Source organism: Elgaria multicarinata, chromosome 5 (assembly GCF_023053635.1).
Source record: "Elgaria multicarinata webbii isolate HBS135686 ecotype San Diego chromosome 5, rElgMul1.1.pri, whole genome shotgun sequence".
Classification (NCBI taxonomy): Eukaryota; Metazoa; Chordata; class Lepidosauria; order Squamata; family Anguidae; genus Elgaria; species Elgaria multicarinata.
In genome coordinates, this window is record NC_086175.1 from 111,936,623 (window position 1) to 111,957,590 (window position 20,968).

A 20,968-nucleotide genomic window follows, 5' to 3' on the forward strand; every position below is an offset into this window, starting at 1 on the left:
ACAAGCAATGCGTGGAAGTGGAAGAAGACAATAGAATAGGAAGGACAAAAGACCTCTTCCAGAAAATTAGAAACATCGGAGGTAAATTAACGGTAGTAGAACAGTAGTTATTGGGTGGATTAGAAGTTACTAAATAAATAAAATAAATATATGGAGGAGAGGCCCCTTTTACGGAGCTGCCTTTAAACTCTGGAACTCTTTAAACTCCTTAAGTATTTGTGGGGGGGGGGGATGTTGAATGGGAAATTAAGAACATTTGCTTTATCAGAAACCTGCTCCTATCAGATGAAAATTCCTAGAACTGGTTTGTTGATATAAATCAATAGAGCTGCCTGTAGTTTTGGACTCTCCTTGTGGGTGGGGAGCTATGGTGACTGTCATGATGAGTGCCTGCACTTCAGAATTTACTAATGCACCACTGCCAATCTGGTCCCTATGGGAATCCTGCAACTAGGCATGAATGCAATAGCTCCTTCCCACTCACCTTTCCCCAGCAACTGGCATGCAGAGGCATTTTGCCTCTGATAACAGAGATAATATATAGTCACCACGGCTAGTAGATATCACGTAGGGAGACCACATGAAAAGGAGGACAGGGCTCCTGTATATTTAACAGTTGTATAGAAAAGGGAATTTCAGCATGTGTCATTTGTATGCATGCAGCACCTGGTGAAATTCCCTCTCCATCACAACAGTTAAAGCTGCACGAGCCCTGCTCTCTTGACCAGATACAAAATATGGTCACCCTAATAATAGCATGGCTCCTTCAAATGTTAATATACAACTTGTGCTGAAAGCTGTAGACAGTTGTAGCTGACTATTTTACCATCCATATTTATGTATATGCAGACAAGCCTTCAGGTAACAGACAGCACCAGTGAGCCTGTTACTGCCACCCCCAACCCCATCACTCTCTTCCCACTCTTGTTTTCCACACCCACCTGTCCTATCTTATCCCTTTGAAGCTAGTAGAATAAGTCTTGAGAAATTCTCACTTAATATGTTACTATTTCAGGCCATTTCCAGCCTTGCGGGGACCCCCCGTCTGATTTTTCAGTGCCACCAAGTGAACAGTGCATTCCCCCAGTACGCAAAATAGGAAATAGCAGCAGAACACCCTGGGACTCCACATTAATAGCTGCAACTGACTTACTGAATATCCCTTCTGCATCAATATAGATTAAGCGAGTGTTTTGTCATTGCATGTTTAGGTATGGCTCCCAAGGTCTCCCTCGAGCGGTTTAATCGCTGAGAAATCAATTTGGATTAGCACAGAAATGTAGAGCAGGGTTGCCAAATGTGTGTGTGGGGAACCTACTAACCTGTTTTCGGAGCAAAAAATAAAATCAAACTTTTCAGCAAGTAAAGCGGCACCTTAAGCGAAGTTTCGTGTCCTATTGCAGAAGCCAGATATTCTACAAGGAATTTCTTCTCCTGAACCATTTCCTTTCCATCGTCCCTTCCAATCCTTTAGCAGATTCTATTGTGTGTGTTTTTTGGACTCAGACTAAATCTGCAAAGCTTTCTGTGGTGCAAAAGCATGACAACATAAAGGCAGAGGGGACCAGAGTGATCCACGGAACCCTAGTCCTTTGCTACCTTGAAGTGGGAGCCAAACTAGAAGAGAAGTCATCCACACCATTAGGCATTGTGAATGGCTTATTAAAAGTAAATTGCAGTTCTGGCTGTACCTCCAGAGGTTGCTGCCAACCAGTGTAGACCAGCCATCCTCAACCTGGTACCCTCCAGATGTGTGGACATAAGTTCTGAACTTATCAGAACTGTGGTCCACAATATATTAAATAAATAAATAAATAAATAAATAAGATTGTCTGGCTAGATTAGCTATCTGGGACTTAACAATTCAACACCATGTGCATGATAATAATATTCTGATTTGCTAACACACTTTCTAAGGAATGGTTGTAAGTTTTCTTCCAGTGATATTTGAGAAGGAATCAGTACTAGGAGGAGGTGTTAGCTCACAATCCCCCCCCCCATGGTATAGTTTGGCCAACTGTATATATCGTTGGGTAACGCTGAATGGAGCTAAATCATCCGGCTGCGCTGATATTGTTGCAGAGAGAAAGAAACTATGGTTCTCGCTAGGTGACAGCGATTTCTTTGTGCAACAGCCTAGACCCACGATATAAAGGTCACCTTTTGGTAGGCTTTGGTAGCAGCGAACAGCAGTTCAAAGTTAAGACCGGCACATAGAAGCCCAGCTCCCCGTGGAGCAGGCCTAAGTGTACAATGCGTGTCATGGCTCTGTGTCAGCATTGAGGAGGAGAGACAAAGGGGCAATTCTCAAAGGACGTCTGTTCCTCTGCTTTAATAAATGCGCCAATTTGATTTGTTTTCCCAGATCTCAGCTCCCTTCCCCCATGCAAAGTGTTTGGCTAACCTGTTAGTCTCAACTCAGACTGGTAAAACCAGCTAATCTGATTAGTTCTCTCTCTCTCTCTTTCTCTCTCTCTCTCTCACACACACACACACGAAGAAAGGCTGCTGGGAAAATTGGGGCCTTCACAGCATTCTGAGGCTTCAGCTTGGATCAATAGGTTAGGGGGTTGCTGAATGCATCAAGCGCAGAGTGGCACGGGTCCGGAGCAAGCAGGAGAAGTGGCGTCCTCCTTTTTGCTTTCTTAACCTGGGCCTGGAGACCACCCGAATATGAGCCATCATGTTCCGCGTCACGTTCAATGTGGTGACGGAGAAAGTTACCTTCACCTTGGAAGCCTGCCCCTCCATCACGTGGAAGGTAAGCACAGAAAAAAAAAAACCCAAACATAGGTAGGGTGCAGGGGAATGCAAGCAAATTCAGGGGCCAAGAGCGTTTCAGTGATAATATTCCTGACGAGGCTGAAGAGCATCATGGTGGGAAGTTGCATATTGCAATGATAATATTGTGGTTTGGAGGGAAAAGGATTGTTTGCCCTTGATTTTAGGAAATGCTCTGTGATCTGCTCTTCCCTCTCTTTCTTTTTTAAAACTCCTTCCTACGCTTTTAAATGAAGCAAAATCCAAAACAACCTCTACAGAAACGGGAGAGGAAAGGAATCCTATATTTGCATATCAGCATTGTCAAAACTGTCCTGCCATCCAGTGCCACTTTCTGAAGCACTTTTTAAGTTCCTAGCACGATTCTCTCCCCCTTCCCAGAGATTCCATATTGAACAGGTTTTCATCTTATGAAACAGTAATAAAAATAAAATTCAAAAAGGGGTTTTCTGACTGGAGAAAAGCAGAATAGAGGCTGTAGTATTAATGGGTTATGCAAAGCATTTCTGTGGTAGACATTAATAATACGATCTGGCTTTCCTCCATTGCAAAATTGTGATTTCAAAGTCAATTCCTAGTTTAATTTCATTTTTTAATGACTAGGTCTCTCTGTACAATGCTCCAAATTGCTCTGTAATATCAGTCTACTATTAGTATGTAGGGTTTATGCTACCTAAAACTGCAATTGGAAAACATTTTCAGGAATATCATACTACACGTCTGACAAATCAAATTTTGGCATTGCCTGTGCCATGTGTGTGCATCTTGTAGTACACCGTGCAATGTCAACACTGCACACCGTTGACATTAAATGCTTTTTAAGCAGGAAGAGCAGCTGAAGCAAACATGTTTTGAAGGGATTCGGACAGTTCATGATAGTAACATGGAGAGGGGGCATATTTTATACATCTACATGGAAATAATATCAAAATGTGTCGGAACACTGAGTAACTTTTAGCCTGCCTTCTGCAGGAGAACAACCAACAACAATCACTTTTGGCTCCATCAAAATTAATGAGATTTGCAACAACAACAAAAAAGCACATCTTACACAGTCCCTCCCCATTAATTCCAACTGGGAATTGGGCAGGAGAGGGTCCTGGTAGATGTGTGTTGTCTGTCACTTTTCTACTTGGAGAGCATGTTGCAGAGAGCAAGGGTTGTCACTTCTTGTTTGTACAGAGTTTGGTAGGTGCAGTGGGTTGCTGTCGTAACTCTGGCCTGTAGGCATTGGAGTTGTGCATGATGTTAAATATGGATGTGATCATTTTAGACAAAAAGAAAGAAGTGTAAGTTAAGTCCGTCATGGAATGATATGCCTTTCCTCGGGGTTATAGTCTTATCTGAGACACTTTGGGATAGATTTTAGAATTTCTGCAGTCAGTCACTTTTGATTTGGACTGTGCATTCGTGAACATCTAATTCAAGGGAGAGTAGGAATTTCAGCAAGAAGAGCTGTAGATTCATAGAAGTGCTTGGATATTCATTCCATTCTCTCAACTATATTTTAGCAATCACAATGCAAATTCCATACAAAGTGCTAGGAAGCCATGCAGGGATTTGAATGCACAAGCAATATGTATATAATATATCTTCCTAACATTGCAACAAAATATTGCAGGCAAGTTTTACCTATTTTCTGTTCTCCTCGGAAATAATTAACTGCACAATCCTATGCATGTTTACTCAGAAGTAAACCCATTGTGTTCAATGGGGCTTACTCCATAGAATTCTGTTTACCATTGCAGCTTAACTGACTTTTCTATTTATTTTTAGCATTCCAAGGAAATATTTATTCTATTTATTTCCTGTCACAAACCTTTTGTGACATCAGGTCCTGTAAATGACAATTTTTCCCAGCATGGCCAGACACATTGCTTGCCATTTTCTTGACTTGCAGTGTGGAGGGGTCTCCGAGAGGGAGGCCTCTGAAGATGTTCTAAAGGTCCGAGCAGATATTCCGCATTGTTGAGCATGAAAGGGAAAGGTTAGCTTTTGAAGGGTATCAATTGGCTAGTATCTGTGATCTCACAAAACCTAACTTCCATCCCAACTATCTCCCCTCCACCAGCAAAATAGGTGAAGAATGAATGTATAAATGAGCAAATGTACCTGCAACACTTAAAAACAAAAAGGTGGCCAGCCTGCCTGCAGCTGGGGAGCTGCCACCTCACATAGGCTTTGAACTGCTTCATATAAAGCAGGAAATAAGATAGCTACCCCCTCCATCGTCATGTCATCTGCTCCATCCCCTGCAATGGTAGACACCATGGTGGTGAGTCATGGGCAGCCTACAGAGCCAGCCTCATGTGGAGCAGGACTCAAAACATGAATCCTTGGAATGGAACTTGAGGGGAATCCATCTAGCATGGGAAGAAGAGCCAGAGGTGTCAGCCAGGAAGACAAAGCCAAGTTGACTATTGCTCAGGTGAAGTCCAAGCCTAACCCAGAAATGTCCAAAATAGGGGTGTCAAACTTCTTTTACTTTTGGAGAAATTTGGGGGGGGGCGCATTCCAGGGGTAGGTGGGGCTGAAGGAAAAGGGGAAAGGCCAAAGGCAAAAGAGGTCGGCCAAAAATACTAGCATATTTTAGTTTAAAGCTCTTTCTGCTAGCAATTAAGCTGCAGGAGAAGCATTTAAACCTTTTAGAATGGGGAAAAACCTGCAAAAGTTATGAAACTATCAAATAATCGGTGATTGGGGGAAAGAAGGTGGGGCCAGTGAAGGTGGCATCTTCGAGGGCCGAATTTGGCCCACTGGCTTGAAGTTGAACGCCCTTGGTTTAAAAGTTGACCAGGACAGGACAGACAAATAGACTTTCCTGGTGGGTGGAGCTGCTGGACATCACAGCCTTTGGAACTTTTTAAACTCTCTTGAATGATTCACCACAAGGGGCAGCAGAGTACAGGTTTGCAAATTCCTGGGTCGATTCCCAGTGGCATCTGACAAGAGCTGAAGGAAAAGGGTGGCCCAGAGAAAAGGGAATTTCAGCAGCTGCCATTTGTATGCATGCAGCACCTGGCGAAATTCCCTCTCCATCACAACAGTTAAAGCTGCAGGAGTATAGCTAGAGTGACCAGATACAAAAGAGGGCAGGGCTCCTGCAGCTTTAACTGTTGTGATGAAGAGGGAATTTTACCAGGTGCTGAACGTATACAAATAACACCTGCTGAAATTCCCCGTTCTATTCCACTGTTAAAGATAGAGAGGCTGTGTCCTCCTTTTCATATGGTCACCCTAGCTAAAGCAGAAATACTAGTCAGCTTACTGGGAGTGTGAATCGCAAAGCCTGGAGAAAGCCAAGTTCCTACCACAGGCGCAGAAACCAATCTGTCTTTGCTTTTCATATTATAAATATGTGAAATAAGCTTGAGAAATATAATCTACAAATAAGCTGCTTTACAAGTACAGAAAGGATATTATTGTTATTATTTCACTTAATGAAATCAGAACTGAACTTTTATAATCTTGTCAATGGTGAATAGTTTTCAGTCTACATCTGTAATTAGCTATTTGAAGTAAATGAGTGCAGTGTAACATTATTGCCTGTTGCTTTCAGGGAGGTTTCAAGTATAAAAGTTCTCCTTGCTCACTTTTTATTGACCTAAAAGTGAACATATTTTTCTCTTTTACTTGAACAGATGTTCCCTAGTTAAAGGTTAATCTGAAAGGGTCCATGGTGGATCACAAGAGCCATTCAGCCTCCTTTAGGCAGGAACAAGCAGTAAACAGAATTATGTGTTTTTCAAAACAAGGCCAAAGAGACCAATGCAGTAGAATAGTTCGTTCTTTGGATGTCTAACATCCTGGAAAATCTTGCACGGAATCAAAATGCATGCCAAAACAGAACCATGCCAATAAGAAGCATGGAAAAGTCTTTTTGGAAGTCACTTCTACAGCTTTCGTGATGATAGGACTCATTTACATCACAACTGGCAACTGAATAAAGCTGGCAATCGAATCCACAACTGAAACTGATCTAAAGTCACACAGAGTTTTGAGATTCTTCCTCTTTTGCGTTCAGAAAATGCAAAATCACTTCACACTCCTGGGCAGTTCAGGAATGCCAGTTTTCCTTATATTCATTGGGTTGGATCCTTATATTCATTGGGTTGGTACATGCAACTGGGCTGGACTTCCCTCCCCCAAATCCCCCCCCCCCCCGTGGCGGTACTTTGAACCTGTCAGCTCTGGCTCCACTACTCCACTGATGTCTGATAGCTAAAAGATTCCTGGTTTCCCACTCCACATTTGACTCCCACATCTGTATTCATGGGAATATCATGATGTGGGAAATGTAACACTGAGAACTCATCCAAATTCATAGTCCATGAAGTTTTTAGAACTTCAGATTGTTTCGATCTGTCTGTGGGTAAAAGCCATGTGCTTCCTTTCCCCCAATATGTTCTTCCCAGTATAAACACCGCCCCCTCATCTGCAAAAGTTTGAAAAAAAATTAATTGCCTTATGCTTGAGGAAGCCGTTTTCATTCTATTTGCGGAGGGTATAATAATGTTCGATAGTTGTGAATTGCCCTAATTCTATTACACAACCCAAGATCTGTAAAATATCTTCAGGATACTTTCTAAAGAAAGCTCAGATTTCCTGTAGGAAAAAAACTGAAATGCATTATTGGAAGGGTGATAGGACAGGAAGGGTTTAAATCATGACCCATGTGGAAGGTCTATTTCCATCTAAAAGGGGACAAAGGGATAAGTGGCAGCACGTTTTGTGAGTTTCCTTCAAAATAGCTATCATAAAAGATCAATTTATATGCCCATAAACAAGACTCTTGTGGTCGATAACATTATTTTCCAGGATTGTTTACTACCCTTTAATCAGCCTGCCTTACTTTCCATCAGGGCGGTGAGTATGGTCAGTGCCAAGTCCAAGTTTTGGAGGGCCCTTGGACACCTTCAATGCCTGCCCTCAGTGAGTCTCCCTTCTCATCCGCATGGTCACCAGCTGCTCTTGCACCTCATCCTCATCATTGCTGACACTTGCTTGCTCGACAGGCAGAGAAATAGTGAGCCAGTAGCATCTACGGCTCCTCCTTCTCACCACTACTGGTGCCTGGGCCAGAGCGAGAGGCAGGTGAACAAGCAAATAGTTGTGACGAGGAGGGACAACTCCAGGGGGCTTTTGCCAGTGGGCCATCATCCCAGCGAGGGCCCTCAGCAAGTATCCAACAATACCTGCCCTTGATGCCAGCCCTGAATGGTGGACTATTTCAACTCTTTCAACGCGTGGTTCTTGTTTAAGTCATAATCCTAATTTATCTTAATGGTTACCTACAGACTGGGAAAATATTCCTTTATGTATTCAAACTATAAGCCATGTTTCAGGTCTGTGTCCTGAAAATTCTTCTGGATTGATTATTTGGATTAGTTAGTTTGGAGTAAAACAGGGTGATCTCATTTGCTCTCTTTCCCAGACAATCTTCAGTGTAAATCCATGTCTTTCTATTGAAGGATCAGGGCTGCGGGGTCACACACTCCCTCGTCTCAGCCCCTCCCCAGAACAAATTTCCCCACTCACCCTAATTGTGGTAATAGAATATGTTGGCATACCTGATACATCCCGGTTAACAAACCACGCTCCCTGCTTAACCGAAAATTGGTATTATTAAGTAGTATTCTTAATCAGAGTTTGAAGCTTGTTAGGAATGTCGATGCAAGTCTCAACTGTGGTTGAAAATAGCCCCCAAAGCCTTCACCATCTCTAAGAACATGTAGCATAAACAGAGCTGGGATTTCAGAGCTTCTGCCCATTAAATGATTTTGAATGTTGTCTACAAATGTGCATCCCACAATAAAGCAGTAAGAAGCTACAGCGGTTACTGCAAACATCTTGTTGCTACAGTCTGTGGACCATTCTGCAGACATGTGCACTGCATGCCCTTTTAGCAGAATTGTGGTGAAAGCTCCACCTCGTGGTGGATAGATGCATTTTGTCTTGTTATTTTTTGCCAATGTTTAGCTTCATCCCACATACCTGTTTCCCTCAAATTATCCCCTACAGCACTAAGCTGTTGTTGTTGTTGTTGTTGTTAGCTAAATCACACCCTGGGCGGCAGCGCTCCTAAGATCCTTTGCATACCAGGAAAAGGGTTGGGGGGGAATGTAAAAAAATCATAACAAATCAATGGATGACTCAATCTGATTCAAATTTGGTGTGCTTTAAGCTCTCCTTAATATCTATTACTGTGCCAATTTTGACGTCTTTATCTTTAAAACTTACGCAGATGTAAGCATTTGTTTAATTTGAAGCTTAAGGGTATCAAATCCTGCTCCTGTGCCCCCAGTGGCCGCTCAGAAAACAACAAATGATTTGCTCCAAAACTAGTAGCAAAATAGGTCGGGTCTTTTGGCTTTATAGCACAATTAAAGCAGGATGCATGGGAGTACTTCACAGTCAAAGCAGATTTTAAACTGGAAAACTTCAGAATACTTCGCAATAAAAGCAGATTATAAGATAGAAAACTTTGGAGTCCTTTGCACGCAATTCGCAGTGATTGCACAGTATAACGCTGGTGTGATAAAGCTCGTTGTCCCATATTAAGCTAGCTCTGTTTCTCTAAACTAGCATTTCATGGCACCTGTTAGACTAGATGGGCATAAAGCTGTGATGGAGGACATGCCTGATTTTCTCTCCTGTTTTTAATAGTGTGGGCATTAGGGGCAAATCAATCAGCGATGTGCAATTTAAAATGTTGTTGTTCCATTTTGCACCATTGCTGTATGTGTCACTTTGCAGGGTTACATAAGCAAAGGGAGTGCAAAGGAGTGCAAAGGAGGAAGATGGGTGAAGGAAAGGGAAAGGGAGCCACACTCATCCTGTATTTCAGTCTTCCCCAACCTGGTATTCTATGTGGGATTGCAAATCTCATAATTCTCAGCCAATTTGGCCAATGGCCCTGCATCGAGTCCTTTAAAAGGGCAGGAGAACTTTGTGGGGTGAAGGTTTAGAGAGCAGGAGGAGCAAAAGCAAGGGCCGGACGTATCATGAGATAGGAAATGGAAAGATTTGTGGGTAAAGGGCAGAGAGCTTTAAAAGGTAAGAACACAAAATAGAGAACCAATGTGGTGTAGTGGCTAGAGTGTCGGACTGGGAGTCGGGAAATCCAGGTTCTGGTCCCCACTCGGCCATGGAAACCCACTGGGTGACTTTGGACCAATCATAGATTCTCAGCCCAACCCACCTCACAGGGTTGTTGTGAGGATAAAGTGGAGAGGAGGAGGAGGATTATGTAGGCTGCCTTGGGTTCCTTGCAGGAAAAAAAGCGGGATATAAATGCAATAATAAATAAATAAATAAAATTGGTACTGGATGTGAAAGAAGCTGGGAAGCCATTGTGGACATTGCAAGAGCAGTGTGTGTGTACTGTGACCTTCAATGATATTCAGAACACCGAACATGGGATTCTCAGGAACTCTCCTCTCCGAGTACATCCTTGTTAGAACATCTGATACATTTGTCTTAGTGCTCCTGAATTATCTTGAAAGTTGTCTTTTCTGCTATAACTTTGATCTGGGTATAATAAACAAGAGACTTATTCCATGGTAAAGTAGCCCTTGCGGGGGGGGGGGGGGAATGCCCCAAACTCTTGGAAAGTTATGGAAACTTAGCCAGTACTCAGAACATAATCACTGACTGGATGCAGCAGTAAAGAAGTCAGGTTTCCTTTTCAGTAATTAACTCACAGTTCTTAGTTTGTTCGTAACCTTTTGGTAACAGCCAACATTGCTGTGTTAGGTGGCTGAAATAACATTGTTTACCTTTTGCACGACACACACTAAAGGAACGTTGCTTTACTTTTCAAAAAGTCAGCACAACTGGCAATCCCAATATAAATTTCCAAGAAGAAGGTCAATTTTGCATGACAGAGTTCTGTAAATTGTTACAGATGCCTCTTGCGCTTTGAAATTCTGGAGGAAATAGCTGGCTTGAGATGTGGGAAGAACAGAGAATAGAAGAAATTAAATTACTCGCAATATAAAAGATGCCACAAGGAATGTCAGATGGTGCAAAATGAAGTTCTTATGGACCAATTTGGAGGTTTACTGCGCCAGAAATTAATTTAGGATGGTGATGTAGATTGTGATGACAGGGCAGCTGCATAAAACATTATGGCGTGATAGTTGAAGTCTAATTGTTTCAACGGGTGAGTTGAGCCTGTGCTAAAGGGCTTTTCTACTGTGTCTGCTTTCGGTTTCATCGCAGAATTGAGATCCCAGCACTATAAGAGGAGTGTTTCCTTTCCTAACCTCTAGGTAGCACTGTGGTATAGCAGAATAGCGCAAATACACAAGTGGAAACAGCATTTTCTTTCACCATCAGATATAATAGACCATTTCCACGGCTCTAAAATAATTAGCCAAAAAGAGGTGTTTACAAACTGGAGTAAACATGTTGTTGTCAAAAGAACCTGTAAACAACCATGAATAGGGAATGATAACTGCACTATAAATGCCTCATGTAGAAAAGCTAAAAATCTCTCCCACTGAACTCTAAGCAACTTAAACGTGCTTGCTTCTGCTGGGTTATACACTATGTTGTTTTAGAAATGCAGCAGTGTTCCTGCAGGCAAATATGCCAGGGAAATGTTTAGAATTGTACAGATAACTTAAACTGTGGGTGATAGAAATGCTGAGTGTGTTGTACCCTAAACAGAATTATTGCTCACCATTCCCCCACCACCACCACAAGATCACCTAGAAAAATATGTAGGAAGGTGTATGTAAATCGCCCAGATATGTATTCAATGTTTATCAGAGCTGGAAGTCTGGAAGTCAAGAGATGGGACTTCCTGTCCAGTGGGATAAAACTGAAAATCAATCAACAACAGAGGCAACTTCAAAGGCCAGGGGAGTTCTGAGTGCAAAATTGTCATGTGGACAAATTTGGCCACACCACTGTCTCTCCTTCACCCATTCATAACCCTCCTGGTGGCTGTTTCCCAGGTTGCTATCCCATGTGATTGAAGTGTTTGTGCTAGAAAACTACCACTTTGGTGAGGACAATCCTATGTGTGACAAACACCAATATTCTGATGTAGCTCGACAGTGCTCCCCTAAGAGTGTCTGGAATGCTGGCACCATGCTGGAATGCCTGAATAGGCTTATCTCTTTCATTCCCAATACACATTCAAAAATATAAGGTCTTTTTTTATTTAAAATGATGCACCTCTTTTGGAATTCCTTGATGGATCACACATCTTAATGCTGGTACTTCAAAACACCTGGAGATCTACATTCTGCCTGCCCTTGCTCTGGAAAGCCTTCCCCAACCTGGTGCCTGTCAGATGTGTTGGGTTGCAACTCTCAACATGAGGAGATGCGCTAAAAAAGAGAGAGAAGTAGTAGCCCTAAGTTGTTCATCATTGGTTTTCCACAACCCCACAGTCACCTCTGCATATCATATTCTCCATCCTGTCCTCATGGTTTATCTGCTTTGGGAGAATGAGAATTTCACTTGCACTTTCTGCCTCCTTAGGATGCAGTGTTAAGGCTTGTGAGCCTTAACTCCCAGTTTCCCTGCTTTTTGGTGCTTGGTTGAAAGCTCTAGAGCCTTAATGCTGTTTTGTAAACTGTAGTTTTTTTGTTTAATCAGTTATCTTATGACTTGTTGTAAACCACCCAGAGAAATGAAATAAAGAAATAGATAAATACCCAAGATTCTACTCAAGTAGGTAACATATAACTAGGTAAGTTAAATTGACTTTATTAATTTTATTTGGAATTGTGGTGTGTTTGCATGTGTGTGTGCAAGTTAACCTTTGCTTGTTTTTCCCCTCCCCCTTCCTCCTAGCACTGAAGGGGGGAAGGGACCTTGGCGAAAGGGCTCAGAAAAAAGGGGGCAAGTCCCTTCCCTTTTTTATGTTCGGACATCTGGCTGTGTTATTTTAAAAAGGGATTCTCGCTAAACTCTTCCCCATGCGAAGGACTGCACAGTCACAAAAGTACCATTTGTGTGCTTAGGAGTTTGTACAAGATTTTTGTGTGTTCTGTGTTTCTGGGCTTTGGGAAAGAAAATCCCAAACACCTTTCTTTTTATTTGTTTTTTCTCCGGCTGGGCTGAAAGGGTGGGAGAGGGACCTAGGCAAAAGGGCTCAGAACCTCCCCAAACAGCTGAACAAACTAGGGTAGGGTGACCATATAAAAAAGAGGACAGGGCTCCTTTATCTTTAACAGTTGCACTGAAAAGGGAATTTCAGCAGGTGCCATTTGTATGCATGCAGCATCTGGTGAAATTCCCTCTTCATCACAACATTTAAAGCTGCAGGAGCCCTGCCTAGTGTGACCAGATACAAAAGAGGACAGGGCTCCTGCAGCTTTAACAGCTGTGATGACAAGAGTGTTTTCTATCCATTTTTCCTGGACAAGTGTTTGGTGATCAGGTTTCTTTTAGGCATTTCTTTTAATGTTTTGCTACATGTGTGCATGTGAAACTGTACATAGTTTCGCTTCTTTATAAATAATTAATTAGATCTAGACTTAGGCCTTAGCTAGACTGGGCTTTATCATGGGGCAAACCCCGGGATCGTCCCTGTGCATCCACATGACGCACAGGGGATCCTGGGATGAGGGAGGGATGATCCCTCCCTTGCCCCAGGACACAGCCCTCCCCTTTGGGCCTGCTTTTTTTACCCTGCTCTGCGCACGGGGCACAGTGCTCCTCAGGAGCGCTGCGCCCATTGGGATTAGGGTGGGGGGAGCGGGGAAAGTACTTAATTTTTTTTAAAAAAAAACCTTACCTTCAGCGCACGAGCTTTCATGTGCTCCGTCCTCTTTAAAAAAAAAAAATGGTCGGCGCGATGCCTCTCTTCCTGAGGTCAGTGCACCTCACGTGTAAATGGAGGAGGGATCTCGCGTTAAACCAAACACGAGATCTTCCCTCCTCTGTCCTGGATTAAACAGTAGGTCCAGCTAAGCCTTAGTCATATTTAGAGTAGACTCATTGAAATCAATGGAGCTTAAGTCAATCATGATTAACTGAAGTCTCATTAATTTTAATGGGTCTGTTGTAAGTATGACTTAGTCTAGATCAAACTTACATTGATCCCTTTGGGTCCAATGAGTGATAAATATAAATAATGACTGAGATGATGACTGGGGCATTTTTGTAATACCAAGAGACGCAGGGAAGTTGAGAACATCTCATTATCCAGGGTGTATTTCCTTTCCTTTCTACTTGCCTCAGCTTTTGATTAACCTGTAGGTTGTGTAAACAGATCTGAGACTGAAGTGAGTTAAGGGGGCTATTATCTCAGGATAATGAACCATGTAAATATGTGCTGGAGTGAGAACCTGTGTTGAATCAAGGCATAGATTTTATCCATTTTCTGCCCCTTGTAACCAGCAGAAACACCACAGCCCAATTAACATAGATGCAGCCAATTTGCTTGCATGTAAGATGATTAATCATCTCCTGGAGCAAGAGAGCACAGCTCACATCCAAGAGCTCATTCCTCTCTTAAATGAGACATGCTTGGCTAGGAGAGGAGGGAGTCACTCCATCAGTGGATTTTAAGATTATCAAATTTCTGTAATGAGAGGATTCATCATGGTGCCTGAAACTTGTCTGGCCTTTAAAACCTTTGTCTGCAGTGGGCAATCTCAGAGGGGTGTTTGAAAAAATTGAGTCCAGGCTTTATTTGCCTAGACCAGTGGCTAGGCCCAAAGGACCAGGAGATTGTTTTGGGAAAGCCACCCACCCACCCTGGTATATGTTAGGTTAGCAGTGGTTTTGTCCCCCAGAAATATGAGGCTCTTTAGAAGCTTATCCAGCATTCCTCAATGAAAAAACCAGTAATGGTGGACAGTTTTCCCTAGAAAGACATTGGGCCCACCATCGCTCATCTTCCCCTCTCCACGGGGCATGTGAATCACATGGCTGTATGCAATATGCAGGGTTGCTCAAAAGGCAATTTGATATTGGCCCAAGATAGTTTGGTGTTTGATGCAGAAAATCGAAATGGTGTCATTGTGATATAGATGATGCTGATGAATAATAATAATTTGTCACCCTTGAATGATACCTCCAAATTTGCTAATTCATCCTTCATAATGATAGTGTTGGTTGATTATAGAAAGGATTCCCTTAAGGTAGACTATTTGAAAGCCCATGCATTCAATTAATATGACACTACACACTCAGTGAGTGTCTCTACATTAAGGAAAACCCCTGCATCCTTAGCAGGCTTTCCCCCCTCAGGTTTTCCCACATTCACTATGGGCTTCTTCAAATGGCAACCAACAGTGACCAGGTGATTGATTTCTAATTGAAACCTTTCCCTCTGGGCAATGTTCCATCAAGTTCAGTGAAACAGCACCCTCTAGTGGTGGAATAAATCTGTGATTATTTTAAATACTGGATTATCTCCGGGGTGGGTATTAAGATTTCTTGGGGAAGGCGCAGGAGATGTCGTGGAGGTTGAGAGCATCATGTAAAGGACCCGCAAACTCCTGCGAGTGTGCAATTCTGTCTCTCATTCTGTCAAGACCTCATCTTTCTTTTCAGTCATCATCTTAACCCTTCATCTCAAATTACCCATCGGCAGATGCATGCTCCCAATGGTCTTTCTGAAGTGCTGCCAGAGCCTTACTAAGACTTATAAATTGTATAGTGACATTATTCATTTTGTAGCTTTAGGTTTAGACCTTTATCATAAAAGGCTTGAAATGACACATGACCATTATTCACACTTTTTAAAAGAAGAAACAAAAGTGTGCTTAAATTGTCTGCATTTATTTTGGAGAAAAATAATTTGCGGGATCTGATACAGATGGGTGTTCTGTGCCATTTTATTTTTTGCTGAAAATGATCCACTCCCTACTGCTCTTTGCCTCCAAAAGTTCTGTTTAGTGTAATGCAAACAGCAGTTTCAGGGGCAAATAGGGAGGGGGCAAATTTCAGTAGAAAATTAGAGCAAGGCCCCCCCATCTGGATTGAGAGCACAATCTAGATCAGGGCCCTACAGCTGCTTTTGCTCCAAAATAAAAGCTAATTGGTTGTGTTGCACTTAAAAAATAATGTTAAAAAGCCTAAATAATCTTGTGTAGGTCAGCCCAAAGCTATCCTATAAATTGGATATTCGATGTTGCAGTTATTTTTTCATACCAGTAGAGGTCAGAAGAAAACAGAATTAGAAAAAAAGCATGTAGAAGACTGTAGAAGCATCAGACTTTTAACTTCATGTTTTCAACTTATGTTTTCAGTGAATGAGACAGCAGGCTTTAATCTAAAAAACAACAACACCTTTCCATCGCTTGGCAACAGTGAAACACATTTTTTGAATAATGCATATGCCAAAATTTTCCAATGCTCACATGGATACAGCTTGTCAAGGGAAAGACCCTGACTTGACAGCACGTTAAGTATGATGTCGTCAAAATGCAATACTCCAGTTAAGCCTTTTTTTTTTTGAGATTTCACATTTTAAAAGAAATTCTGATAAATGTGGACATTTTCACTGCATTTTCTCACAGTTGACTGCAATATCAAGAGCATTGAACAAACTAGATTTTTCCACCTTCTGCTTTACAGTTCAGTTGCACAAAAAGTTGGGGTGAGGGTATTTGATTTATTTCCAGGTTTCCATGTCCTGTGGCTTCCTTTTCAGATTGTATCCTAGAGGCTGTGATTTCATTTTAGTTGGTTTTATATGGGATGGTGTTTCCTTTATTTAGCAAACACCTATCTAAGGACTTGTCCTTAAGACCAAATTGATCCTTTATAAAGTATGTCAGCAACATTAGCTTTCATCTACATCAAGGGTGTTATAGAGAAATAAGGAAAAGCAGGCAGGCTGTTTTCTACCCAACAGGTCAGTAATGACTAAACCTGGTGCGCTTTCTAGTGTCCTGGCTAATGAATGAAAAAGAACTGGGATAAATAACAAAGGGCATATTCAGACAGAGAGCATTATCACACGGGTGGAAATCGTGTTTGCTTACCATCGTTTCTCCACCCACATGTTTGTCCCTCATTACTTCCTCTTTTGAAAGAGGAAGTAAACAACCTGCACGTGGCCCATTCACTGGGCATTTTGATCCTGCTGCTTCTCCTGCACACAGCAGGAAATAGCGACAAGTTCCGTCTTTAAAAATAAGTCAGACTTACTGTATTGTTGTTTTTGTGAGTGAAGAAAGCTAGAAGGGGTGGGAGGCGTGCAAGAGGCGGATGACATTGTGAGAGGGACCCACAAAAATTTGTGAGTGCCTAGTAAAAAGCATGCAATAAAACACTCGTCTGATGGAGTTGAGAGCTTTTCTCCCACGATTCACCACTTGTTCCTGGATTCTTTTCAAGATTTAAATGGGGGTTTTATATGGCCATTTTTTTTTCTTTTATGCATAACGCTATATGCGATTTTCACGGGTGGGTGGAGCCTGGCAGGATGTTATCACACTTCTACCTCTCTGGTGTAGCCCCTCCCCATAACATGCAAAAAAGTGGGGAAGAGGTGGGAGAACAACTGCATGATAATGGCATCGTGTAAAGCGCATGGGGAAAACGGTGACCAAACCATGATGATCGCACAAAAAATTGCCTGTCTGAAGAATCCCAAAGACTAGGCACTCATTTTTTAGTTGTTATAAAATTAAGATTTTATTGTATTAATATTTAATATACTTCAATAACTTCAAACATTTTTGGCCACAGCCTGAATTTAAATTTTTGGTAGGGCTGTGCACTGCCTCAGATCCAAACCCCGAATCCGAAGCGGATCGGGGTGATTCGGACCTCCGAATAATTGCTCCGAGGCAGGTCAGCCAACCCCCAAGGCAGATCAGGGCAGCTTCAGGGGCTCTGGATCGGCCTCCGAGGTGGATCGGGGGGTGGCTGCACAGCCCTAATTTTTTGCAATTCTACATTGATTTTCCTCATCTACTTTCCAGTGGGCCGTGGGTCCATTAATCACAAAACCTCTGGCTACAGGCTTGCTGGCACAATGTTGACTTCCTTTTCAAACTGATGGTGAGAGGAAGTCGCAAGGAACTACTTTACTGACAGGAAGTAGGAAGGAACCTACTATCTAGTCCCTATCAAACAGTTGTTGGAATTGTAAAATCCCATTTTTTCTTGCACTTTACAATACAATCCGTGGTTCCAAGTGGCAGTGTTGCTGAGAGGTTGCATCAGCACCCTGGAGGTAATCCTATGGTTCAGTGCAATTGCTTTTTAGCTGTTTAAAATTTATTTATTTATTTATTTATTTATTTATTACATTTTTATACCGCCCAATAGCCGAAGCTCTCTGGGCGGTTCACTTTTAGCCCCTTTTAATGATAATGTCATATTTTTGTATTTTGTATGAATTGTTGTAAACTGCCCAGAGAGTTTCAGCTATGGGACAATATAGAAACAACAGCAACAAGAACGACGACGATAATAATCCTAGGGGAGAAGTGGAGACTGGCCAAGCCAAAGTGTTTGTGGGCCCTGCTAGTCACTAGGGGCTATGAGGCCTCAGACGTCTGCCCAGAAGTCCAATGCTAACAGCACCCCTGCTCAAACTGTCTCTATGAGCCTGTTCAGACAACACACTAAGCCATGGTTTAGGCTGCTAACCCCTTGCAGCAAATGGTTAGTAAGCGTGTTTAAACTGTGGTTATGTAGTAGCCACCAGGGTTAAGAATGGTTAACACAACATGGTAAGCTATAATGTATAGATCAAAATTCTTAACCACAGTGGCTTAGTGTATCATCTGAACAGGGTCATTATCAAACAAATCTACTGTAGAGAATTACTGTTGTAATTGAATCCTCTGGTCATCACAATGATACTTTAAAAACTGCATTTCCTGCCCTCCAGCGACCTTTTGTTAGACTTAACAGTGGTTTCAAAGGTTTCTTTTAGAATTTAATGAAAAGCCTAGTACAGGGCTGCTTGGGCTTTGAAACAATTCCATTTCTAATAGGAATGTTTTCGGGGTGGGGTGGGGATCTACACTACTGCTTTTAAAGCGCTTTAAAGCACTTTGAAAACATTTTGAAACCTGTATATGCAGTGTGTCCTGGGCCCCAACAGTTGTCAAAACTGTTATAAAGCGCTTTAAAGCACTTTAAAGCAGTAGTGTAGAACCCCCTAAATGTCTCTGAAGAGCCATTTTAGTAGGAGAACAAACGAGGCCTTAATTTTTGCCTTTGGGTTCAAGACTGGACAGGGCTGGCCCAGGATATTTTGCTGGCAGAGGTGGAGCAACAAATGGCTCTCCTCTCTTCCCAGACCCACACGAGCCAAGCTGCATAGTTAGTACCCAAGGCCAGTCAAGTTATTTTGGCACCTGAGGCAGACACACACACACATGGCTCTCCCCATCCGTTCCAGTAAACATACAATAATAATCTCCCATCCAGCAGGTTGGAAAGACTGATTTAGGATGCAATCCCATGCACGTTTAGACAGAAAAAAATGTCCTACAACTCCCACAATTCCCCTGCCAGACATATTGGCTGGGGAATTCTGGGAATTTTAAGACCTTTTTCTGTAAATGTATTTAGGATTGCACTGTAAATAACTAAACAACAACAACAAAAATGCTGCCCTTCCAATACGAGACGCCTAAAGCAGCTGCCTGACTTTGCCTAATGGTTGGACCGGCAGTGAGACCGAACCCTCATACTCCTGATCAATAATACCCAAATGAATTACCATTCGCTGGTTCACAGTTCACTATCTCTAGTGTGGATTGATACTCAGTAATAAACATTAACAGGTTGGGAAACCTTGGGTGCAAAAGAGCACTTGAAGCGTATGTTAAGGAATAAGAACGCTATGGGCATTAAAGGTTTGTAGGATTTTGCTACGAATTTTGTTTAGAATCATCGATAGCAGTGCTACACAACCTGCAACTTCAAGGTCCCAAATGAAATCGAACAGTATTCTGGTTTTATTCCTGTTGTACCTTCTGTGTAATTTTAGAGACTGATACTACGAAACCCTGATGTTTATTAGGCAGTGTGAGACTTTTATTTCCGCTGCAATCCATCGGGATAGGCGTCCCTCCCCCACACTCACACAAGCACATACTTCAGTATGTCACCTCAGGACCATTTGGCGGAGAGGGAGGAAGACTTTTGAAAATCACAATGGTGTTTTTTGTTTTGTTTTTGCAACGCAGTATCTACGGCCATTACTCATCGCCACAGAATGAAAGTTTATCTGGCATGTAGAATGAGCATGACACATAACCGTAAATGCAAAGGAATTAAAATTTAAGCTACACCACAGAATACAAGAACTATTCTTGGACTGGCAGACACTAATTGTGGTGTTGTATCTGCTCTAAACCCACATATCCCAACATTAATTTGGCAGTCTTCCATCCATTATCAAAATGTCCTTTAGAACTAGAGATTGCTACTCTGCCACTGTGGGATAAATGCGGCTTGCGGGCCATGTGTTGCCTCCCCACCAGTCTAAGGGTAGGCTGTGATTATTCACTGGTGAGGGAAATATACTTTGGACATGGTCAGAGACACCCATATTTTTTAATTATGGACCATGGCTGAGTTCTAGTGTTCAAAATACATTCTCTAACTAAACTATTTTGTCCTGCTTAGTCTCAGAACCTATTTTGAATACTAACACTTCAGCCCTGTTCTAGGGGTGCTTCCAGACAGCCAACGTCTAGCACTACCATTCAAACAACATTGTGCAGCTATTCTGCCTTTTCCTCTTTAACAGATTTTTTTGGGGAAAGAAAAGACATGGAAGAAGAGCCAGAGAGTTCCAAATGGACAATGATGTCATTGTTTGAAAGTGCCCCACGTGGCATAATAAAGGAAAGGGGACTTCTGAAGACAGTCACAAAAACTGAATGGGATGGATTGTAATTGTGGGGAATTGTTTGGAAGAATGAAGAGGGAAATTACCACATTCTCTGTAGTTCTTTTAAAAGTGGGTTTTACCGGGAATAGGGCAGGACACGTCCTGGTTGTTGACGACAACATATGATGGACCCCAAACTTCTGTGAGTGGCCAATCAGAGGCACACAATAAATCATTCATTTAGAGGAGCCTTGTATGTTAAACATATTTAACTGAAACAACTGCATTAGGCTATCGAGTCCAACCCCCTGTTCAATGCAAGGATCCACCTGCAAGCATACCTAACAGATGGCTGTCCAGTTGTTTCTTGAAGGCTTCTAGTGTGGGAGAGCCCACAACCTCCCTAGG

General features: G+C 42.2%; 1 protein-coding gene across 1 annotated transcript in view; it reads left to right on the forward strand.

Annotated features, from left to right (window-relative positions):
- The first annotated feature begins 2,489 nt into the window (after positions 1 to 2,489).
- Positions 2,490 to 20,968, forward strand: part of SPATA13 (spermatogenesis associated 13) — a 161,966-nt gene continuing 143,487 nt past the window's right edge. Inside the window, exon 1 of the mRNA XM_063127024.1 lies at positions 2,490 to 2,761. The gene's annotated coding sequence lies outside the window, so the exon portion shown is untranslated. The remainder of the gene's footprint in view (positions 2,762 to 20,968) is intronic.